Source organism: Pteronotus mesoamericanus, unplaced genomic scaffold (genome assembly GCF_021234165.1).
Source record: "Pteronotus mesoamericanus isolate MK-2021 breed Mesoamerican mustached bat unplaced genomic scaffold, CSHL_Meso_final contig_182, whole genome shotgun sequence".
In the NCBI taxonomy this organism is placed as follows: domain Eukaryota; kingdom Metazoa; phylum Chordata; class Mammalia; order Chiroptera; family Mormoopidae; genus Pteronotus; species Pteronotus mesoamericanus.
In genome coordinates, this window is record NW_026555078.1 from 19,096,636 (window position 1) to 19,122,631 (window position 25,996).

A 25,996-nucleotide genomic window follows, 5' to 3' on the forward strand; every position below is an offset into this window, starting at 1 on the left:
TCAGGACAGGCAAATCCAGACACATGCACAGTGTGTTACAAGGGAGTGTTGGGGGTGGGGAGGCAGGAGGTAGAGAATGAGGAATGACTAACTGGTACACAAGTCCTGTTTTCTTTTTAAGCTTCTTGAAAATCCATTTTTCTATTATAAAGAATTGTTCTTTCCAGTTTTCCCAAAATGAGCTGATAAATGCTGATCAAACTGTTTTATAATTGCAGGAATAAGAGTGACTAAGGAAAAAGGTTATATCTTATTAACTAGGTGGTAGCTCGGTACAATTTTTATAGAATTTTAAATGAGTTATGATATTCCATGTGTACTTGTTTATGTTTTCTTGGGCAACATTTCACCAGATCACTAGCTTTCTAAAAGCTGTAGTACTATATATAATGCTTCAATATGATAGCAGTTTTGTTTTAAAACCCTAAGCAGGTTAATGTGACTTTTATTTAAACTAAAACGTATGTTTTATGCATTTGTAAAACACAGACATACTGGTGTCATATTTCCTTTATTCTGTTTTGTTACACACTCTTGAAAGGTAAATTCACAGATCAATTGATGATACTTTGTCTCAGTAAAAGTTCAAAAAAGGAAGACTTGTCTTTTACTTAAAGTTTCAAGAAATAGAACTTGTATTTAATCAGAATGACTAGATCAGATCTTTTTCTGGAGTCAACCTAAAAGAAGCTGCCGTGGCTGGTGTGGCTCAGTGGACTGAGTGCCAGTATGTGAACCTAAAGGTCACTGATTCGACTCCCAGTCAAGGGCATGTGCCTGGGTTGCCGGCCAGGTCCCCCACTGGGGGCGACTGATGTATCTCTCACACATCTATGTTTCTTTCTCTCCCTCTCTTCCTCCTTCCTTCCCCCTCTCTCTAAAAAATAAATAAAATCTTTTATAAAATAAAAAAAAAAAAAACCTATAAGAAGCTAAGTGGGATTAGATCTTTTACGGGGTTGGCCCACAAGTTCTTTTGGGTTTTTCCGTAAGATGGCTCTAGTAGTGCTTAGTTGTCTTTAACTTTATTTGAAACAATTTTGTTAGATTGTATCATGACAGCTGTCATATCAGCTTGCATTAAAAAAAATTATCAAACTTGGTGAATTTTTGTGTAGCCATTTTAATATTGAAATGGAAGAAATTAAGCAACATTTTCAGCATGTTATGCTTTATCATTTCAAGAATGGTAAAAATCCAACTGAAAGACACACGAAAAAATTTGTGCAATGTATGGAGAAGCTGCTGTGACTGATCAAATGTCTCAAAAGTGGTTTGCGAAATTCTGTGCTGGAGATTTCTTGCTGGATGATGCTCCACAGTCAGGTAGATCATTTGAAGTTGATAGCGATCAAATCAAGACATTAATTGAGAACAATCAACATTATACCATGTGGGAGAGAGCCAACATACTCAAAATATCTAAATCAATAAGGTTATGGTGAAAATGAAAAAATGTGTCCTTTATTTTATGGAAAAAACCATAGGGACTTTTTGACCAACCCAATAGTTTTTGTTATCTACTTACTACCTATAATAACACTCCCAGCCAGATACAGTGCATTAATATTGAATACCCTGAAGTCCAAAGAGTAGGGGGAAGACTCATAAAAAAAGATCACATATCGCTAGCTAGGAGGTTGAAATGCCTGGGTATGTAATATTAATTCTGTATTCTGAGTAATTTTAAGATGAAAAGGGAAACAAGAAGTGTACTTAGGAAAATTTTCTTCTTCTTTAACATCTAACTCTTCATCTTCTGCTTGTTGATCCTTTTTTTTAAAATTTTATTTATTTGTTTTTAGAGAGAGAGGGAAAGGAGGGAGAAAGGAAGAGAAACATCGATGTGTGAGAGAAACATCAATTGGTTGCCTCTTGCACGCCCTGAACTGGGGACATGGCCCACAAAGGAGGCATGTGCCCTGACCAGAATCGCCGGCAACCTTTCAGTCTGCAGGCTGAGGCTCAATCCACTGAACCACGTCATCCAGGGCCGTTGATCCTTTCTTAGTCTACAGGTGGACACCTGTCCTGCTCCAAATACACTCTTAGTTGACAGTGATCTCTGAAAAGGCAAATTTGAATTTGTTCTTACACTATCTAAGCAAGACAGATACTCTGGTGGATACCTAGAGCTTCTGAAAACCTCTAAATCTTGTTTCTCATCAATCTTTTGTATATTTTGGTACATAGCAGAGTATACCTTTAAAGCCTTGCTGTGAACAGCATTTCAACGGTGAGAAATTCTGAAAATAAAACTTTGTATCCTTTATTTTCTGCTTTTCAAAACTGCCAATGGTTTCCTCCAGATGAGAGGGTAGCATCCACTGTAGCTCTATGTAACTGGGTTCCCCTTGTGAAATAACATGTCCCTCAATTTTGCTGACTTGTCTTTTCTATCTAATTCAGCTAACTGCTTGGCTTTTCCATTCCTTACTATTAATGTTGCTTTGAGGTCATCCCATTTCATTTTTACAATGATTCCAAGGGTATTTCAAAGGTTCAACTCTTTAGGCTGCAGGTCTTTCAAACCTCCACTTGTGAATAATCCTGAAGTTCGGCAAACCTCTTGAGCAGTTTTCCAGGACCCGCTTCAAGTTTGGGGTCTCTGTAGAGACCTACGCATGAGTCTCCTTTACGGGGAAGTTGGCTTTGCCTTGCAGTCTGGCAGCTTCTGCACAGGAGCGGCAAAGATTTGGCTCCACATTCCAAAATGCTTCTGTTTTGCACGTCTCACTGTTTCCTGAATAAACTGGCCCTTCCCCTGGCCCAAGACACCATTCTGAGCTTGGCTGAAAAACCCCTCAAGTGCAGGCCCAGAAAAAGTCCTGGCCCCAAGGGCCTCGAGGCTTGTGGGGTGGGGGCTGAGCTGGGTCACTTGGGGTTGCAGTCAGCGTCCTTCCGGGAACCTGCATGCCTCAGGTCCCTCTTGCTCTAGCCCAGACAGGTAGGTCCAGAACTTGCCTGAGGCTGAAATTAAACTGGAGCAAGAGTCTCTACCCAAGCCCTCAAGTGGGAGCAGCCTGGGCATCAGGGCCTCAGCATCCTGCCTAGCACTGGGTTGGGGACTGGAGCCCAACAACATGGCTCCAAGATGCCTGGGACACACCGGGGCCACCAGGTTTCTTTCTGGGTGATGAAAATGTTCTGGAATAAGACATACCATGTGATGGTCACACAATCTCGACTATACTACAAAACACTTTCAAAAGGTGAATTATCTCAAAAACAAAAAAAGAATTACTACAGCAGTACTTTTATATTTAAAGTGAGAAATATCCTCAATGTCAAACAAGAAAAGTAAGACGATAGAGACGACTGGGCTGTAACGTGGCAAAGCTGAGACCACCAGTTGTTGAAGCCAAATACAAAAACGGCTACTACAAGGCAATTCCCGTGCCCACCCTGAGTGGCTATTTTTATAAATTCTACAAATGAGGACACAGGATGAGAGAGCTAAGTACTATACTATGCCCCTGCCCGTCTGGCCCCTGGGCTTGGTGACCCACGGGACACCCCCTGGCCTACAATTTTCACTGTTATTTAACACTAGAGTTTGGAGCTTTGGAATTTTGTTTTCTTCACGAAGTTGTCACGTGTTTTCTTCTTGCTGTCTGATTCACAACACAGTTTCTGTAGAACACTCCACGCCCATCAAGGGGAAGAGGGTATCATGGTTTCTGGGGTAAACTGGGGACACCTGAGGCTTCCTGGACACACAAGTACTAGTGTGGAAAAGGTGGCTTTCCCGCTAACACTAACCCAGGCCTCCACTGCCCTCTACTTCGTGCGTTACCTTAGGCAAGTGACAATCTAGGGCCGGTGCGCTCAAAACTTAGCTAACGTAAAGCAATTAACACAGTTTCTAGCACTCTATAAGCGCTCAACCTGCATCAGCTGTTATGCTGATCTGCCAGAAAAAGCCAGCCACAACCTAAACTTTCTGGGAAACCGCCAAAGGCCCACAGTCCAGTCACTGGCAAGTGTTGGGTGGACCTTCAGCATCGGGGTTTACAAAATACCCGCCTTCGCGTCAGACACTGAGAGGCGACACTCAGGGCCCCCCTCCCCTTATGTCTGCGGCTGCAGAACCGACCGAACAGGACAAACCGGGCTCCTTGTACTCACGAATCCCGCACACCCGGAGCTTGCCGGACCAGCTTCCCACCCACGCCACGATCAGGCCGGCGTTCCACGTGCTCGGCTCCTCCCCGCCCCTTCCCCCCACGCCCCTTCCCCCTACCCCTCCGTCCCACCCCGAGCTCTGTGCCGGTAGCAGCAGCAGCCCTTGGACCGACGCCAACAGTCGCCCCAGCCGGCGAAAACTTACTCGATTAGAGGGTCCTTTCCGACTCCCCCTCCGGCCCAGGAACGACCGAAGTAGTGGCTTTGGTTGGAAGGACCCGGAAAGACCCAGATGCAGCGTCCGCAAGTTAGTTGCGTCCGTTCTGGTGCTTTCGCAGCGGATAGGGCCGTAGCGGCCGCCCCTTTCTTCTCATTGGACGTGGCTTCTGACTGTCCACGCCAATAGGGTGGATCCTACAGAGAGGGCGGGGATTGGGGGTTCGGCTCCGCCCAAGCCTGGCGAAGAGGCCGCGTGTCCGCAGGCGTGTTTGGCCGGGCGCACTTGTGGGTGGGGCCATAGGCTCTAGGGGGCGGGCCGGGGCGGGGCCGGGGTGGGCTGGGTGTGCGTTCCAAACCTGGAAGCTCCGAAGGTGCCTCCTGCGGAGCTGTGGGTGTCCTAGCCAACGTAGGCTACCTTCTCTGTTCGCAGCCGTTTGATCAGCCTGTAGTTCTCTCGCCGCTCGGGGCTACTATCTTCAAAACTGAGACTTACGGAGGAGGAAAGATTGTGTTGTAGGAGGGGCGAAGGAGGCTCTGAGATGAGAGAGACAAAGGAATGGGTGAACAGGTGGTGTTTTCCGCAGTGACCTTAGGTAGCTGAGGCTGCTAACCCTAGCTAGGTCTGCGTGGCTCCGCGGTGCAGCGGAGCTCGCCTAGAACTGCAGTCAGGAGACCTCGTTTCTAGGTCTAGTTCTGTTTCCTGCTTACTCTGTGACCTAGGGTGAGTCTCTTCCTTTTTGTGCCTTGATTTCTTATGTTGAAACAAGGAAGTTGACCTAACATCTTGATGTTCTTTCCAGCACAAAGATTCTTCATACAGCCAATATTTTCAGAATATTCTCTCTGCGGGTATCTGCAGACAGCCATCAGATCTTCTAAAAGGCAAATGGAAGCCTGTGATGGGCACTTGACTAGAAGTGACAGTTCTGTGAAGAAAGCTGGGTTCAAATAGGCCAGGGTTGGTTTTCGCCACAAGCCGGCCCGGTGCACCATGTGCCCTGTTAACCCGAGTGGCTACACCCATTGGAAATTAGGTTGTGGGGTTTATCGACTGTATCTGTGTGTGAAATTATTTTAATCAACAACAAAAGAAGGTAAGATTTCCACTCTTAAGGAATTTACAAATAAATGCAGGGTGTGGAGTGGGAAGAAGAATGAGAGCCATGAGTATGTTCAGAATAAAGGACAACTTTATGTAGCTTGAGCAACCTGAAAGAGAAGGCATAGAGAGAAATTTTAAGCTGAACAAAAAACAACCTGACTGGAATGAAAGCCTGTTCAAGGGATAGTGAGGCATTCCTGTTAGCTGGATGGGAGGGAGTCTTGGAAGCAAAACTAGCAAAGTATGTTGGGTCAAGTCAAATGTCAGGGACAGGAACAGGCTCTGAAGGTTTGAGAGTCAGGGAAATCACCTGGGCAGTACTGGAGATGGGACTGTAGAAGAGGAAAGATTGTGGATGCGAGCTAAGAGACTCATTAGGAGCTTATTGCAGCAACAGTCCCTGTGAAGGGTAGTCAGAGCGGAACCAGAGCGGTGGCAGCTGGGATGGAAAGGAAGGATAGATGGGAGACATTTCTGCGAAACTCCAACTCCGTGGGAGGAGTCAAACTGGATTCTGAAGAGCTGGGGTCACCTGAGGAAGTCAAAAGCTGAGTTGGCTGGAGGCTTGCTGAGTGAATGAGTGGCAAACAGCCAGCCAGGGGGCTCTATTGAAGGTACAATACGGTAGGCACCAGATAGGCCTTGAGGACCTGCAACGGAGCACACTGAGAGAAAAGATTAAAGATTATTTGCAAATCAATGCACAAAGGAAATTGGGCCTCAGGCAAATCATTTGGCATTTCTGAACTTGTTTCCTCCTAGGTAAAATGAGGATAACAATAAAGTTGTGGGAAGTAACCTCACTGCCTTCTTTTATGAGGATGGCTTGGGATCTAAATGGTGCATGTTACCAGCCAGAGTTAAAGTAATTATTATTATTTTTTTAAATTTCATTTCCAAAATTGGAAGCCAAGGCAAATAAAAATTTTTCTTTGAAATGGCACCATGTAAAAAATGTAAACAATGCTTTTCTAGTCCTTGTCATGTGCCACATATTTTCTAAGTCTTTTGCATATATTCATTCTTTTCATTACAACAACCCCATCAGGTAGGTACTATTACTGTCACCACTTCACTAATGAACTGAGTCATGGAGAGGGTAAGTCACAAGGCTGGTACGTGGCAGAGCCAGGATACAAACCCAGGCAGTTTGGTATGAGTTTGTGTTCTCAAGGCAAAAACTTATCACAAGGAAAGTCAAAAGACATACTCCAATTTGGTATAAAATATCTAAAACTCATATCACGGAATAGGGCTAATTTTCCTGTGTATAAAGTGCTTTACAAATAAACTGAATAGAAACATAAGCAGTGGCTACACCAACTACACAGAAAAGGAAGTAACATGAAAGGATGCTCAGCCGGACTCAAATAAGGAAAATGTAGTTTAAAATTCTAATATCATTTTTCATAACCAGATAGGCAAACTCCAGAATCTCGTTAATACTCAGGCTCTCGAATACTCTCTGAGGGGGACAATTTGGCAATATATTAATATTTATAAAAAACGCACATACCTTTTACCTAGTAATTACACTGCTAGGAACTCATCCTAAAAATGTATTTTCTTATGCATAAAATGACTTAGGTATATGGAGTATTGTATGATAATAGAACTTTGGAAGCCATCTTAATGTTTCTTAGTAGGAGACTAGTTTAAAAATTGATGGTGTATTCATTCAGTGAAATACCATGCGCTAAAAAAAAAAAGGAAAGAATGAGGAAGCTTTTATATACTGATATATTGTAAAATTACCTCCAAAGTCCTGGCTGGGTTGCTCAGTTGGCTGGAGCATCGTCCCTATATGCCAAGGTTGCAGGTTGGATCCCCAGTCAGAGCACATAACAGCAATCAACCAATGAACGCGGAAATAAGTGAAACAACAAATTGATGTTTCTCTCTCTCTCCAAATCAATCTTTTAAAAAATAAAATTACCTCCAAGATAGATTCTTGGTGAAAAAACGATGAAGAACAGTATGTAAAGTATTATATAGGGTGAAAATGTGTGAGGTGCGTGTGCACACCCATGTACATGCAGGCATGTGCATGCACACGTATGTCTTCCTGATACAAAGAAAGCTGATAATAATGGTTATTTTTAGGGAGGGGGCCTGGGTAGCTAGGAGACAGGGATGAGGGAGATTTTCACCATATCCCTTATTGAACCTTTTGAATTTTGACTATGTGACTATATTACCTATTAAAATATAAAATTTAAATGTTAATTAAAACAAATCCACATACTGTGGACAGCAACCAACTGCAAAAGTTGTCCATTTTAAGAGGTGATTTTGTAAATGTGTTGCTATAAACTAGAATGCCTGTCAAATCCTATATCATGGAGACACTAATCCAAAATATAATCAATACAACAAACATAATCAAATTAATGTCTATTATGTGATAATAGTTCACCTAGAGCCAAGGAAAAAGATACTTTTAATTCGAACTTATCGCTGTTTTTGGTAGTATCCAAGGGATATGAATGTCTTATTCACTGGAAACCTGGATCCAGAATAGTTCTCCAGTTGGTTCCCTAAAGTGAATTATATGTCTCACAAAACTCTCCAAACCCGTTTGTATGATTCTATGTTTGCTATTGCTGATGAATGATTCACTACCCAGTGACTGTGATTCTAGAAGAGAGGGAAACCTGGGTATGAGCAAGAATATTTTAAACACCAGCAAGTTCTATATGCCAGTAGTGGTGAAGCTATATAGTATTGGTATTCTATGTAACTGGGTAGACTAAAGCAGTTTTTAAAGATCTGGTCCAAGTAACTGATAACATCAGTTGTTGGAACCCACAAATTCAGGGATAAGACTTGTGGTGCTTCTAAAATTATATTTTTAACTAGTTAACAGCTCACCTTTTGAACAATTAATACATAATTGATGCAGAAAGCTTAAGAAACAGGAAAGCACACAGTAAAAAAAGTACCGAAATTACCTATGTTAAATCTATCTCTCCATAAAAACCACTGTTAATATTTGGATGTCTTTATTTCTAAGCATGTGTCCATTGAATGAGTTAATAAGTCATTAATTCATTCAACAAATATTTATTGAGCACTTGGAATGTCATGCCTATTCTAGGTGCTGGGGATTTAGTTGTATATTCTTTAAATAATAAGAATTCTTGCCCTGGCTGGTATACCTGAGTGGATGGAGTGCCAGCCTGAAAACCAAAGGGTTGCCAGGTCTATTCCCAGTTCAGGTCACATGCCTGGGTTGTGGGCTGGGTCCCTGGTTGGGGGCACTTAAGAGGCAACTGTGTAGCTCTCTCGCATTGCTGTTTCTCTCTCTTTCTCCCTTTCTTCCTCTCTCTCTAAAAGTAAATAAATAAAATCTTTAAAAAGAAAACTAATAATATAAATTCTTTTTAAAACAATCACAAACTAATAGAAAATTCTAACTGTAGTACAGAGAACTTTCATACTGGAATATTTTTAATTTATATTTTCTGAAAATAAGAACATTCTACATATCCACAATATAGCCAACAAAATTAGGAAATTAACATTCATACACCACTACCATTTAACCCTTAGCCCCACCCAAATATCACCCATTGTCCCAATAAAAATTTTTTATGGCAAAAGAATCCAGTTCAGAATCACATGTTGTATTTAGTTGTGTCACTTAAGTCTCCTTCACTCTTAGAACAGTTCCTCAGTCTTTCTTTAATTTTCATGACCTTAACAATTTTGAAGATCACAGGCCAGTTAATTGGTAAAATGTCCCTCAATTTGGACCCTCAGTTTGATTTTGTGTGATAATTTCTCATAATTAGATTCAGGCTACATCTGCAGCAGGAACTTCATAGAACTGACGCTATATTCTCATTTCATCCTATTAGGTGGCACATGATTTTCATTTGTTTCATAATGGATTACGTTAACTTTCAATTCTTGAGTAAGATGATGTCAGCCAGGCTTCTCCAATGTAAAGTTACTTTTTTTTTAAATTAAAAGTCTTTTAAAATTTTGAGTAATTATAGACTCAATGGAAGTTGCAAAAATAATAGAGAGGTCCCTGTACACTTCATATAGCTTTCATCTTACATAACCATAGTTCAATGTCACTCTTTTTCTTTTGTAATTCGGTTAGTGTTTGTGAGTTTATATAAGTATCCTATTCTTCATCAAACCTTCAATTAATTAATTAATATATAGACTCATGATTTCCTATGTTATTCAGTGAGTTAACTCCATCCTTTTTCTTATTTATTTTGATGTTCACATACTCCAAGTTTGACTAGTAGAATCCTCTTCAAATTGTCTTCCAGGTTCTTTTGACGTGTCCTCATCATTCTTTGATCTTTTCCTTGCTTTCTGGAAAAAGGTTCCAGGCACATCTCGTGCTTTCCCTGTCCCCAGATGAATCAATTCTCTGAGGAGTCTTTGCCCATTTAGTGGAGATTGGTATTTAGACACCAAGATCTGAGTGCTAAGCATACTCATTTCTATTACAGTATTCCTATTCTGGGGCCCACGCAGTGCTCACAGTTAGAAATATACACCCACACATTTTCATACACAACTCACACATACAAACACATATACACATTTTACAACTCTCTTTACTTAAACATCTATTTTTAGGGTGGTTGGTGATGTGGACCGTGAAAGAATTCACAAAGAGAAGAAAGTGCAGAGAATAGAGGTTTAATTTTTACTTTCCCAAGGGAGGGAAAGGGCCTGGTGTGGAGAAATGCACCAGCACCAGCTCCGGCCCTGAGGGGTCAGGGCTTTGAGTATTTGTTGGGTAATGGGGTGGTTGTAGAGAAGGATGTTTCAGTTGGGTTGCAACGTGTTTCGATGTTATCTTTGGGTGCAGGGTCCGGGTGGTCCTTGTGGTCTGGTCTGTCCTGTTCCGTAACTTCCAGGAGCCTCTGAGACTTCAGGGAACTTCCAGTAATTTTCTAGTGCTGAAAATAAAGTCTCATAACATCATTAGGGTCAGCCATGCTGTGTGAGGTCCAGCCAGCTCTAGGAGAGAGGGCCTGAGAAAGGGGCTTTTGTCCTGTTATTCCCCTCTCTGGTTTTTGAGATGAATTTATTCTAAATGACCTGGACCTGCTCTGGTTCTGGGGAGTAGGGACAAAGTTCTTTTCTTTTGAAACTACTTCTATTTTACTTTCCCAAGGGAGGGAAAGAGCTGGGTTTCAGAGATGTGCCCCAGCACCGGCACTGAGGGATCAGGGCTGGGAGCTTTTGTTGGGTGAGGGGCGGCGTAGAGCAGATGTTTCAATTGGGCTGCACCATGTTTTGATGTTATCTTTGGGTGCAGGATCCGGCTGTTGGTCAGTCCTCTGTCAGTCCTCTGTCAGTCCTCTGTCCTCTGGTCCTCTGATCTTGTCTGGTCTGTCCTGTTTTGTAAGTTCCCAGAGGCTCTGCGCCTTTAGGGCACTTCCAGTAATTTTCTCTTCCTGAGGATAAAGGCTTATGAAACAATTAGGGTCGGTCATGCTTCATGGGGTCCAGCCAGCTCTGAGAGAGAGGGCCAGAGATAGTGGCTTTTGTCCTATTATCTACCTTGGTTCTATCATCTATCTCTCTATTTATCTATCTAAATATCTTGAAAACCAGGAGTGCACACCAATACCTCCAATTCTAATCCATCAACACAGGACTCATTCAAGTTTTCTACCTTTCAATATTTGTATTTCCTTTCCCCAATAAAGAAATTCCCATTATCTTTAATTTGTTTACTTGTTTGAGCAGGTCCTCTGCATATAGCCATACGTGCAGCAGTCTCTGCCACCACCCCTTCCCCACTGGCGATGCCTTCCCAACCTCGCGCGGGCTCTGAGAACCTCTGCGGGGCCACACTCTCCATTCCCAGCAGAGAGGATGCCTTCCTCACTCCTCCAGGGCTGCAGCACTCCATGTGGGATATAGTTTTGGACAAACAAAATCTTTGCTTTCAAGGAGCTTGCATTTTAAGGGTGAGCAAGGGGGAACAAAGAAATAAAAATGAAATGTTGGGTAATGATAAGCGCAGTGCAAAAATAAAACAGGATAATGTGATAAAAAGTGACTGGGTGCTACTGCGGGTTGATGATGTGTTGATTAGTGTCTTCATGCTCAACCCCCTCCCCCACATCCTCCTTTGCCCTGCTCTGTGCATATCTACAAAATGCATAACATTGGCTTTTCTGCTGCCTGCCCTCTGACCCATTTCAAACAGTAGGAGATAGGTGGGTGGGAGGAGAGAGAAATCCCTGCTGGCTTTGGGGTGTATTTTCTAGCAGTAGCCGCTCATCCGGGTCCAGCTCTCATCAGGCTCCAGAAATTCCATTTCCTCTCCTTGTTTCTTCCCACTGTTGCTAGCGCCTTGGTGCCCGGTCTTGTTTCCTTTACCCATTACAACTTTGTTAATAATCCCTTCATTCAAGTCTCTTGAATCAGGCAAGTTGAATTGTATTTAAGGAAAGGGCTTTTTGAGGGAATGACTCTTTGTTTAAACAATTATCGTGAACCATTATTTTGAGGTCCATACATATTCTCATACAATGGGATTTTCAAAAACTTAATCTGAGCATTAAAAGAGGAAAACATTAGCCAGGCTTGTCTTTCTGGAATTGAGCGTGGACGGGGTTTCCTTCTTGTCCTGCCCTTGACCTGAGAGCCAGTAGCTTGTGTTGTGCTTCAAAGGGGGTGTTACGTGCACTGTTGTGATTCTCATGTCGGTGCCCAGATTATTCAGTAATGCCATTTCGTCTTCTTCATGACCAGAACTGTATGTCCTTCACCAGGCTTCATCTTCAGGTCTGCATTTCTCCACTCCTCATCCTAGGGGAGGGTCTCTCAGCCATTAAAAGTCAATGGAGCTTTTGAACACACAGGCGTTTGCAGGATCCTATTTTTTCCACCTTCTTTTGTTACTTTGTTTACTTGGGCCGAGAATTGTGCTCCCATTTAGAGGATTCTCTTTTTTTCTTTTTAAAGAATTTATTTATTATTTAGAGAAAGGGGAAGGGAGGGAGAAAGAGAGGGAGAGGAATGATTGGTTGCCTCTCCCCCGCGCCTCCAGCCATGAACCTCGTTTACAATCCAGGCATGTGTCCTGACCAGGACTCAAACCTGCAGCCTTGGGGTTTGTAGGCTGGTGCTCAATCCACTGAAGCACATGAGCCAGGGCATTTTGAGGATTCCTAAAATAATTTTAAAAGCTTTTCTACCCTGTGGTTAACATTTGCAAGCCTGGGGGTCTTCCAAGAATGGTCTAAACTGGAGAGTGGGAAGAGGCTTGCAGGAAGAGTACCTTATTACGGCTTCCGGGAGCATCATTTATTTCCACAGCAAGATAGAAGAACAATTAAAGGATGTAAATTGTTTCCTTTTGTTGCCAGATCTTGAAGACCAGTTGTCAAGTCTCATGTCACAGAAATGAGCACCGAACTCAGTAAAAAATCAAGCAGATAGAATTTATTGAAAATAGTTTAGGCATAAGGGAGTCAACTATAAAAGAGAAGTCAAGCTTCCCAAGGGACTCTTGCGGATGGTTTATGTGGGGCTTGTGGTGGGTGTCGGGTTTGGGAATCAGGATGTCAGTCGTCCCATGATCGACACCTGGTGCGGCTGATCCCTGGGTAGTCACAAAGTGTTTTCCATGGTCAGTGGACCATTCAAAGGACCTGTAAAATAATGCTTGCACAAATATTCTAGCTACCATTTAATAGACAAAGCAACTATTTTGCAGAACATGATGCTCACAAAGGATGCTATCATTGTATATTCTTTCCATTAGGGATGTGGTTAGGTTAATTTCAACTACGAAGTTATACTGAAAGCAAGGAGTTATAGTCAGGCCTTTTAGATGGAGTTCTTTTGTTCAAGATGAAGTTCACATTTTACCCTTGTACTTTCTCACTATGACTGGCTTTATCAGTGTCAACAGCTTTATGGACTTAAGTAGCTAAGAAGCTATAGAAAAAGGATCCTGCAGAATAACAGCAGGAAAATAAATTGAGACATGTAATTGTTCCCAATCTTACTGCCTCTCTGGTGTCTTCTGCATTTGAATTTCTGTTTAAACACTGATAGGAGAATTGCCTTTAAGGAATGGAGTGAAAATAATATAAACGGAGCCACTTCAAAATGGAGTTGGAGTTGCCAGCCCAGACAAACTGCTTTGCAGGTCTTAATCCTCAAACCTTTGGAATGTTTGAACTGGGCAAAATAACCTTTGGACTGGGCCTAAGGTAGTATTATATGCCAAACAACTGTTTGCAAAGCTAATAGGAAGGCAGACATTCTGACTACTGGCCTGAAAATTAAAGACCTTTAGAATTGGCAAGGCCACATATAACTAAAGAATAACTTACCTTATGTGCACCTATAGAAATTCCTCCCTTGGCTTATTAACACCATCTGAAATTCCTTCTTTCTGTTCATGCAATTATTCCCCTTCCCTTTCTCATAAAAACCCCTTGCATTCACCCCTAATTGGTCACTATTTGGGTTCTGGCTGAATCAGGGCTTCCTGTGAATGACTATTCTTTTGGATCTGAAATAAATGCTTGTTGTCTCTCACTTTGGCCTTTTATTTTTAGATAAACAAAGGGACCGGGGAAGATTTCACCTTCAGTTCAGCCTTAGGAAATTACAGTAGGACTTGAAACAGAACTGAATTCATCAAGAAACCTGAGTGTGCATGTGCCTGGAAGGCTTTAAAAAAATCTGATGGGCATGTTGTGACTGACCCCAGGAGAGAACAGAAGGGACTGGACTCAGCTTTTCTCTTATGTTTTCTGGGATCACATACATGAAAAATCAGATAAACCAAGAAGGCTCATATAAGGGACCTCTTCAGCCCCAAATTGTGTCCCCTCCCCATCTCTCAGATGAATCAACACTGAAAGCTACGCACTTCCACAAAATTAATTTCTCCCTTGTCCTGTCCAGACTTGATGACCTGGTCCTCTGTTACGCATTAAGAGGTAGTCTGAGCTGCTGTGACCCCATCTTTCCAGATTAGACAAGTACTACACTGTGGATAAATGAGAGGGCATATTTAAAGGAAGACGATTTATAAGTGTTTATTATTGTTAACCATCACCTGAAATGCAGCCTGGAGGTTAAGACCACGGGGTGCTGTAGAGCCAGTTGACCTGTATTCGTATTTCTGTCCCTTCACGATTTAGCTGTGAGACCTTGGAAATGTTACTTGGCCTCTTTTAGCCTCAGTTTCCCCAACTGAAAAGTAAGGATGCTAAGGGTACCCACCTGAATGTGAGGGTTAAATGCACTTGGGTCAGGCAAAGCACTTAGCACAGCACCTGACCCACTGTGAGCGCTCGAGAACTCAGTGCACCTGGACCCCCAAATTGTGTTACAACCTTCTTCCACAGAACAGGAATCCAGCAGCTTAGCTGGACCCTCTAGAGAGAGCAAGGATGGTAGAGTCACAGAGAGAGGTTTTCCAGGCATCTATCTCCCCACTCCAAGGCATGGGTATGACTTCCTACGTCTCCCCTGAAGAGGCAGTTCCTCCAGAGAAGGGTAAGTGTCAGTCATAGCGGGTTTCTGCTGTAAAACCTTTAACCACTTTGTCTTACAGTGGAGGGTTTGGCAAAATAAGCTTCTTTCTATAAATGGCTTCTCTCAGCCCACCTCTATGAGCAGTGTCTAATGGTGGGGGCGGCTCATTTTCTGGAACCAAATAAACATTTGTTCCCACTCGCCCCATGGTGACAGTGTCACTGTTAATGAGCTGTGGCGTCGCCCATTGCTGCCACGGCCTTTAGGGAAGCCCTGGTAGAGCTCTGTTTATTGCCAGGGGAGGTGTCAGAGGCAGAGCAAACCCAGCTGGGGCTTCCAGCCCCCAGCAGTGCGTGCGGTGTAGAAAGCCAGAACAATCATTTTTAGACCTTGGAGGTAAGGGCATAAATTCTAAGGGGAATGAAAATAGGCGAGATAAAGGATTTGGGGTCTGTGATTTAGTTTTTTTTTTTCAGGTTTCTGAAATGTTGAGTAAATTAAAGTAATAGAGTAGCGCAATTAAGAGCACACTTCTTAAGGGGGTAGTGATTGGAGCAATGCCCTATTAAGAAACAAGCTGAGTTGGTTTTCTCCTCAGAGATTGCTCTCTGGTGGAAGCCTGTGTTCTCCAGTGCTCAGTAAATATGCATTGTAGGTGCTGAGGATTGGCTGAGCCATTGGAGAGATCTTCAGTATGAATAGGGTCCACAGCAGTGCAATACGCACAGAATATATGTTGTGACAAAATCCATGGGTCCCTTAACTAAACCAGCCTTTACAAACACTGAGATTGTGCACAGCCAGTTAGATAGCAGAGAATACTGAATTTATATATGGACATAAAATTGCTACAAAAGTAGGCACTTCTCAGAAGTTGCTACGGCAGCCTGGACCACTCATCACGCAGCATTTGTAGGTGCTGGTTTTAAAAGAGGATGTTCTTTTCTAGATGGGCTGAGATTGCAGGCAGGTGAATGTCCTAATCGCACCTCTTTGTGCACAGTATAAGAAATCCAGTCAGGCTGGCACAAGCCAAAGTAGAATTTAGTGGGAGGACCTTAGGATAGGTCCTGGTATCCAGGAGGAGGCAGCGCAGGAGTTAGTAAGCAGCACGTCAGGAGATCAGGTGATTTTCTCTCTGCCTCTTGAGAGCTGTGTGAACTTTCACCTCCGCTACTCTGCACATCTGATTGTTCTTCCTGACACAGATCTCTGCAGCCTCGTGCCCACTCTGATGAGCAGTAAAATAAAATCTAAAAAGTCAAATAATGTTTTATAAATGAGGCGATATAACTTAAAAAAAAAATAAACCAACTAAGAAAAAGAGGCCTCTGCCCCCTCCTCCCAAAAAAATTTTAAAAGGGATAACCTAGCCCTGTCTGGTGTGGCTCAGTGGATTGAGTGCCACCCTACGAACTGAAAGGTCTCAGGTTCGATTCCCAGTCAGGGCACATGCCTGGGTTGCAGGCCAGGTCCCCAGTAGGGGGCACTTGAAAGGCAACCACACATTGATGTTTCTCTCCCTCTCTTTCTGCCTCCCTACCCCTCTCTAAAAAGATAAATAAATAAAATCTTAAAAAAAATAAAGTGTTTAATTTTGATGGGGCATTATGTTGGCCACTTATTTCCAAATGGTTCAGGAAAGAAGAGATTCTTTGTTCTAGTCTTGCAAATTTCATATTCTGTTTTGTTTTTAATTTATTGATTTGAGCCCTGACTGGTGTGGCTCAGTGGGTTGGGCATTGTCCCACAAACCGAGGGGTTGCTGGTTTCATTTCCAGTCAAAGCACAGGCCTGGGTTGCAGGCCAGATCCCCAGTTGGGGGTGTGGGAAAAGCAACTGATGGATGTTTCTTTCACACATTGATGTTTCTCTCTCTCCCTTCACATTTCTCTAAAAATAAATAAATAAAATCTTTAAAAAAATAAATGTATTGATTTGAGAGAGAGGGAGAGGAAGGAAAGAGAGAGAAACACTGATTTGTTGTACTACTTATTTATGCATTCTTTCATTGTTTCTCGTATGTGTCCTGACTGGGGATTGAACCCGCAACCTTGGCATGTCAGGATGAGCTGCCAGACCATGGCATACATTTCATACTTAAAATTATTTCTAAATTACAAAATTACCTGGACAAAAAAATGAAAATAAAATAAAGGTATTGAACAAACAAAAACTGAAAGAATTTATTATCAGCAGACTAACTGAAGGAAAATTCTAAAGCATAATTTTTATTTTCATACAGAATGAAAATGATACCAGATAGAAGCTTAGAAATAAAGGAAGGAGTAAATAACAAAGAGAGGAGTAAATATATGGGTAATGTAGAACAACATTGACTGTAGGGTTTTAAAATAATTTATATGTCAATAATAATAATACAAAAGTTGGGAGAGAAATATGTGGAGTTAAATGTTCTAAAAATTTCTTGAATTTTCTAAGAAAAAAGGTTGGTGCACTAATTATATTTGATGTAGATAAATCAAGGATGCATATTGTAATTTTTAATGTATACACTGAAAGGAAAATAATAGAAAAATGTAACTTCAAAAAGTGTACAAAAATAAAATGTTAAGAACTGCTCATTCAATCCAAAAGAAGGCATAAAAGAGAGAAAAGGAAACATAAAAACATATGGAACAAGAAGAAAACACATAATAATATAATAGACTTTAATCCAAATATATCAGAATTTACACGAACTCTATGTAGGCTAAGTGCTTCAGTTAAAAGACAAAGATTATTGGACTGAATAAAAAACCAAACCAAACCAAACCTAACTAACTGCTATCTACAAGAGACACATCTAAAACATAGGGATATAAAACACTTGAGAGTTAAGGGAAAGTAAAAATACAAAATGTTAACTGGAAACGACTGTTGTGTGTCTGTATTAGTATTAAACAACTGATTTTAAAGGCAAAAGTGTTAACTAGAAACAAAATATTCACTTCATAGTGATTACATGTTCCATTTACTAGGGCGATACAATAAATCTACCTTTGAATCCATCTAATAATTATGGCTTAAAATATATAAAACAAAAATCGACAGGCCCACAATGAGAAACTGAAAAATCCATAATAATGGGCTATTTTAACACATCTCTCAGTAATTGAGAGGACACGCTGACACAGGTCAGGAAGCACATGGAAGATCTGAACACGGGGAGCAAGCTTAATTAATGGACATGTCAGTATATACAATACCCTAATAACTGTAGAATACATATTCTTCTTAAGACCAAGTAATATTTATAAAACTTGGAAATATACTTGACTATAAAGTAATTCTTGATACATTTTAAATGATTAATAGAGTGTGTGTTTCATGACCACAATGCAATTACGTCAGAAATCAATAACAAAGAGAGAACTGGAGAGTAAATCCCCTTGTGTATGCAAATTGTATTAGTCAGGTTTAGTTAGGTTATCATGCAAACAAACAGCCTCAGACTCTCCTTGACTTACAACACGTGTATTTCTCATTCATGTTAATGTTGTGATTGTTGCCAATGTGCTCCAAACTAGGTGAGCTTCAGGTCTGCTTTCTCTATCTTTTTATTCTGAGGTAACAGCTTCTATGTGGGACATGTCCTTCTTGTGGCAGAAGACACTGAAGTGTAAAAGGCCCAGCCAAACCACACAATCACACTTAAAGCTCTGCATCAATATAGCCATACATTGATCCTCAATAGTCCGTTGGCCCAAGAAAGCCACATGGTCAAATCCAAAGTCAGTGGCATGTATTATCTTACTACAAGTTAGGAGGGAGTAAATAATTGAAAAAAATAAGACATCTATGGTTTAAATGAAGAAATACGTTTCTAGCCCTGACTGGTGTGGCAGAGTGGGCATCATCCTGGAAACCAAAGGGTCACCAGTTCGATTCCCTGTCAGGGCACATGCCCAGGTTGCGGGCCAGGTCCCTGACTAGGGGTGTGCAAGAGGCAGTCAATTGACATTTCTCTCACACATAGATATTTCTCTCCCTCTCTTTCTCCTTCCCTTCCCTCTCTCTGAAGATAAATAAATTAAAAACTAAAAAAGGAGAAACTCGTTTCTAAATAAACTGTGGGTCCAGGAAGAAATCACAATGGACAGATTAAAAAATTGAATTAATAATTTAAAAATCCAACATATTAAAACCTTAGGATGCAGCCAAAGCAGTTCTCAGAGGAAATTTTATGCTTAACTGCAGGCATTAAAAATGAAGAAAGGCTGAAAGTTAATGGGATAAGCATTCATCTCAATGAGTGAGTAAAAGCACTGCTCTGTAGTGCCTGTGTCTTAGGAGGGTGCCAGGTGACCAGGGGACAGGAGTAGAAAGATTTTTTTTTCATTAGATATCTTTTATATCTTTTAAATTTCATACCATATACACTTATTTGTTTTTAAGATAACACAGTATTGAATATGGCTTACAACACATCCATTTCTTGTATACATTTGTCTTGAAGGACTTGAAAGGCAAAAGAGAAAGAGCAAAAATAGGCTAGTTTAAGAATGAGAAAGACACAAACCCAAACTACAAAACAGAAAAGGATTAAATGAATTCTGAGACTCTGCAATGCACAATTCTATGACAGCAAATTTGAGGTCCTAGAGAAAATAGATTATTTCCTATCAACATACCAGCTATCAAATTTGACCCAAGAAGAAATGAAAAAAACAGAATAGATTACTTACCATAGAAAAAAATTAGAAAGATGATTCAAAATATACCACTACAAAAGAGAGCCAGGTAGATTCAAAACCGAATTTTTTCTAACCTTTAAAGAGTGGATGATTCCGAAGTTATTTAAAATACTCCAAGCTACAGGAAAAAAAAATCAAAATTCTCCACTTTTTTTAAAACAAAGCCAGCATAATTTTACAACCCAAACCTGATAAAGGTACTACAAAAGTAGAATTATAGACCAATCTCACTAATGAACATGTATTTCAGAAATTCTAGGTAAAACATCAGCAAACAGAATCTGGCAAAGAGAGCCTAGCAATATATCAAACACATACACACAAAAAACAACAAAATACCTAGCAACCCCCGCCCCCCCCCCCCATATACCAGCTCTAGAAAGGCTTTGTTAAGGTGATTCAGTATCAGGACATTTCTCAATAAAACCCATGATTAAAATAATGGAGAAAAACCACACGATCATATTAATAGATGCTAAAAGTGTGTTTGATAAAATTCATGTCATTTCTAATAAAAACTTGTAATAGAATAAAACAAATTTGGTAAAGCTATTTACCAAAGAGCAATTGCATATATTGTCCCTGCATGGTGAAACATAAAAAATAATTTCCAGCCCTGGCTGGTGTGGCTCAGTGGATTAAACGCTGGCCTGTGAACCACAGAGTTGCCAGATTGATTCCCAGTGTAGGACACATGCCTGGGTTGCAGGCCAGGTCCCCAGTTGGGAGTGCGCTAGAGGCAACCACACAATGATGTTTCTCTCCCTGTCTTTCTCCCTCCCTTTCCTTCTCTAAAAATATAAATAAAATCCTTAACAAAATAATTTTCACTAAGATCACTGTTATGACTTGACTGGCAAAGTGGAAAACAATAGAAAAGATACCCCTTTTTCCCCCTGATGTTTTGATTACATACTTAGAAAAATTGAGAGACTCGATGAAAATAAAGGTACCAGAATTAATAAGACAATTGGGTTGTGGAGATGGATTCTTAAAACATGCAAAGATTAAGAAATTTTCTCTACTAAATGTGGAAATGGGGAAGAGTATTGCACTTATAGTCGCAACAAACATAATGAAATGTTTACATTTAAATCCAACAAGACACAGGACCTATGTAAAGAAAACTACAAAATATTATTATAAAAAGCCAAATGAAGATCTGAATAAATGCAAAGATATACTATGTTCTTGGATATGGAGACAATATTTAAAATGGCAATACTCCACACAATAATATATACATTTAATGTAATTCCACTTAGGGTTTTTCTTAATTAGATAAAATAATCTTAAGCTTTACATCAAGGATAACTGAGATACCATGGGAAAAAAGATCAGATATCAGAATTTATTAGTATCTATCACTAAACGAGCAGTGGAGCTAAACTGAGAATTCAGAACAGACGCACATGAGAAGTTAATATATAATAAAAGAAACGTTTGAATCCAGGAGATAAAGGATGAACTACATTTTAAATGATTTTGGTTCAACTGGTTCTCCTGCCTGATGAAAGCAAATTTGAACCCCTATCTTACTTTAGACATACAAATTCCAAACAGAAAAAAGATAAATGTAAAAATTAAAATAAGTATTTTACAAGATTATTTATTCATTTATTTATTAAAGAGAAGGAAAGAGAGGGAGAGAAACCTGCAACCTAAGCATGTGTCCTGACCAGGAATCAAACCAGTGACCTTTTGCTTTGCAGGATGGTCAGGGCACAAGATAATTTAGGAGGCTTTATGCATTTTCTAAGGAGGGAATCTTTTTAACCAAAACTGGAAGCCCACAAACTATAAAAGAAAATATAAATCTATTCGATTAGACAAAAATTTTAATTATATTATAAATGGTACCATAAATAAAAGTCATGGACAAATGATGGACAGTATATATAGTATATATTGTGGTCAAAGTTTATTTTAAAAGTTTCAGCTCTTATAAATTGACAAGAAAAATGCTAAGTAATGCAATGGAAAAATGGGCAACAGGAGAAAATTCACAGAAAAACAAGGCCCAACATCCAACTGCCATATACAAAGATGCTTGTCCTGGCTAGTATGGCTCAGTGGTTAGAGCATCGCCCCGCACACCAGAAGGCTGCAGGTTCAGTTCCTGGTCAGGGAACGTACCTAGATTTCAGGGTCAGTCCCCGGTTGGGGCACGTATGGGAGGCAACCAATCAATGTTTCTCTCTCTCTCTCTCTCTCTCTCTCCCCTCCCTCCCCCCTATCTCTCTCTTAAATCAATAAACATATTTTTTAATTAAAAAAAGTAAAAAGATGCTCATATTTCTTGCTAGTCAGGACAAGGCCATTCCCAGTACCTTCCCATAAACTAGGAAACATTGGGGCCCTTCCTCTGTACTGAGCAGAGACAGGACACTAGCTTTTGGAAGCCATTTGTGGGCTGGATTTCAACTCCATCAAACTGTGCATAAACTGCACAATGTAGGCAGTGGTCCAGACTCAGAAAATGCAAATTAATAATGAAATATTGCTTTATATCCATTAAACTGGCAAAAAAACTTAAAAGCTATAATACCTGTTGCCAGGAGGAATGTGGGGGAAAGTGTGCTCTCATACACTGGAGTGATAAAGCATTCCAGCTTTTTTGGAAGGCAATCTGGCAATATCTATTAAAATTAGGAATACATATTCCCCTTCACCCCAGAATCCTACTCCTAGGAATCTATTCCATAAAAATAAAAGTGCTAATTTGCACGGACATGTGTGTGAGAATGTTTATTGCAGCATTGTTTGTAGCTGCCAAGAACTGGAAACATGGTGAATGGCTATTAATCAGGGAATGGCTGAAAAATTAAAATATATTACTCCATAGAATATTACATAGCCATTAAATGGAATGAATTATAGTCTTACCAGATGTCTGAGAGAGATTTCCATAAGATACCAGTGAGAACAGCAAGATGCAAAATGAGTGTAATATGATTCCGTTATTATAAAAAAACAGAACCAAAAAACCTTCTGATATGTGTGGGTGTATATGAATATACATATGTGTGTGTGATAACAAAAGGAAATCTATGTGGGTATACTCTTGGCTGTTAGTAGTGGGGGAAAGTTGCCAACAATAAAAACAGTAAATATGAGGTGATTCTATTATGTAAGATTGTGGGAGTGTCTGTGCACACACTTGTGTGCACAGAAATGCATGGAAGGAAGCCCCCCTCGGCATTACTGACTAGGATGGTGAGATTTCAGGGGATTTTTATTTTCATAGCTGTTTCTTTATATATTGTTCCAATTCTTCATAACAGACATGTATTATTTTTATATCCAGGAAGAAGAAGCTATTTTCATCTTGAAAATAAAATAACAACAAAAAACAAATAAACCCTAAACTTGAAATACTAATATGACTCAGTAACACACACATTCTTATTTATAGTGGGCTTGAGGGGACTCTGCTTGAAAAAGGGATGGAGAAGAATGAACAAAGCAAATGTCTATTGCTCTGAGGTATTACCTCCATCGCAAATTATGGGGCAGTTGGGAAAATGTTTAGAAGCCACACATATGTTCGTTACAGCACATCTTTTTGATGGTTTCACTGTGTCAGCAGAATTATTTGCTGCCTTTTGTAAACTTTTAAAAACTTTTAGTAAATGTTTGATATTTTGGTGTTTAGTTTTTCTTTGTGGGAGAACCTAGAGGGGAAAGAGCAGGATGTGTAAACGGTGGGGAGACCTCCCCAGCAGTTGGGGGTCACTGGCTCAGTGTTGCCAGCTACTTTGGAGGTGTGGGTTTTATCTATTTGAAAAAGAGGGTTTTCCCTGCTTTTCAGATAGCTAATAAAAAGAGCATTACGTGAGGTTACAGACCCAGCATTGAAAATGTTGGAGAATGAAATTCGTTTTTGTGCTTTGGACTTGAGAAGAGTTATTTGGGTGGGTTTAGAGATGGGGAAACTTTGATTCTAGTTTTAAGTCGAGGCTGCTAGTTTGCATGGGTTTTCTTTTACTGAGTTATCCTTTTACAAACTGAGGAAACAAGGGAAATCTTTCCTGCTTGCTAACTGAGGAGCCTAAGAGTACATCTAAAGGAACTGTTGAGAGATTTAAATGGACTCGTATAGATAAAGTGCTTTTGAGTACTGCCTGAATTAAGGAAGCACTACCTAAGTGTTGCTATTACTATTATTATTATCGTTACCATCATTATCATCATCGCTAATCTTTCCTCACTGGTTGAGCTCAATTATCTGCTTGCACAGGATGCACTTATTTGGGAGAGAAATGGCCTCTCCTATAAACTTGATGTAATTTAAGTTTCTGAGATACTGTCTGAATTACTTTGCTCATGATACTTTACCCAATGCTGTGAACTTAAGGCCGCTAAATTCTGTTCGATGGCAAAATTAAATCAATGGTTATGTATAGTCATCTTATAATGAGACTTAGAGATGTAATAGGGTATTAAAAATACTTTTGATTTCTTTAAATAATTGTATTCTCAATAAAAATCAGTTCCTGATTCTGTTCAGAATAGGACACACAGAATATTTAGCATTTTTGCTGAGGATGTCTTTTTCTAATAATTAAAAAAAAAAGAACCTTTAAAAATGTCAGTGATGAGGATGAATGAAGGGGCTTTGCTTTTGGTTTTAGTGTTTTGCTTCATCTTGTTGGAATGCCTACCACCTATATGACCGCTATAGTTTGAGAGCAGAGTCTTCGAACGCCATCACTAACTCTCCGTACCTTCTTCACTCTCCCTTGAGTTCTGGCTAAGCTATTTTGACCCACCCACTGGAGAGCACTCTGCTGTTTGAAAGTCAGGAGCCCTGAAAAGAAGGCAGGAGAAGAAAAGGCCTCATTCCTCTGCATTAGCTGTGAGCCAGCGAAAGAAACCCCCTGCAGGGCTCCCACATTTTAAAAGCACCCTGGTGTGCACAAGGACAATTGTGTGAGTGCAGAGCAAATTGGAGAGGACTCTGCCCCTCTCCAACCTCATTCCTTGTGGTCCGTACTTAAAATAGAAACCAGGTAACTGTGGTAGCCAGTTGATAGCCAGAATGTTTACTCCCAGTGCTAAGCTGCCTTCCTGCCTTTTGGAAATGATGAGTGAGTTCCTGTTTTGGCACCCTCTCCTGCAGAGCTTTATCTGAGGGACATATTCGCACCCCTTTCCCAGCAGTCCCATGTGCCCTTGATGCATTTAAAGCATCTCGTCTCCTTTTGTTCTCTTGGTCCTGGAAGAAGACCAAGAATGGTGATTTGAGTTTTCAGTCTGTGATCTGGGTACCTTTCTCCTGCATCTGAGGTACAATCTGTGATACAACACGGCATTCAGATAGGCAAAACCAGGAGGTGCAGATTTCAGACAGTATCGAGAAACTTAAACTACATCAAGTTTATAGTAGAAGTTGTTTCTCTCCCAAATAAGTGCATGCTGTGCCAACAGACCATTGAGCTCATCCAACGAGAGATTAATGATGATTATGGTAACAATAATAATAGGCTGTAGATAAAACATGGCATTCACATAGGAAAAACCAGGATGTGTAGATTTCACAAGCCATGAAAGTAACATGATGCATGTCATACATTTACACTGAAGTGGCTTAGTGTGTGTCTCTCCAAGTTCTCAAAACAGGGAGAATGCAAGTTCTAACACTTTACTGGCTGTCTCAGCAATTCAGGTATTCATATCAAAGTAGATCACTGCATGCTGGGGTAGGCTTTTAATTTTCTTTTTTTAAATCTTCTTAAGACTTGCAGTCTTTCTGGGCAAAACTGGAATAGCCAGGAAATACTTAGTCCATATATTGTCGAATCCACTGAATATAAATTTCTGGCAACAACAATAACAAAAATGGACTGGCAAGCAATTTGGGGTAAGTTTGTATGGTTAATATTTTTCTTCCTCTCTCAATGAATAGCAGATCTGATGCCAAAAGTGCTTTGGTGATGGAAATGGGCTACCCCCTGCCCCCGCCCACCTGAGTCAGCATGGGTGATAGATAAATCAAGTATATTTTACTGCTCTAACGGTATGTGGGATCATGGGTTATCTTTTCTTAGAGACAAACTATGTTCTCCACTTCCTATCACTTTGCAGATGGACTTGCCACATGGATATTTTGGTTAACCCAGTGGAGCAGTTTCTTCAATTTCAACCAGGTTACTAGCCATGGTTCTTACTCAACTGTATCACTTTGAAAGTATCCTAGAGTCTGAAGAGTCAAGTTTTCTCTTGTTTCATTGTTCAGACAGGTGTGATATTCATGACATGTTAATGCCCTGATGTGGCATTAATTCAGCATTGATTGCCATGGACCTAATGTTGTTCTCACTACACACACACATCCTGTGAATACATACTCTGTTCTAGAACT

General features: G+C 40.5%; 1 protein-coding gene and 1 pseudogene across 1 annotated transcript in view; both read right to left on the reverse strand.

Annotated features, from left to right (window-relative positions):
- Positions 1–4,434, reverse strand: part of DCAF4 (DDB1 and CUL4 associated factor 4) — a 24,607-nt gene extending 20,173 nt beyond the window's left edge. The window contains exon 1 of the mRNA XM_054567331.1: positions 4,331–4,434. The gene's annotated coding sequence lies outside the window, so the exon portion shown is untranslated. The remainder of the gene's footprint in view (positions 1–4,330) is intronic.
- Positions 1–11,339, reverse strand: part of LOC129066082 (CBY1-interacting BAR domain-containing protein 1-like) — a 13,989-nt pseudogene extending 2,650 nt beyond the window's left edge.
- Between the last annotated feature and the right edge of the window lie 14,657 nt (positions 11,340–25,996).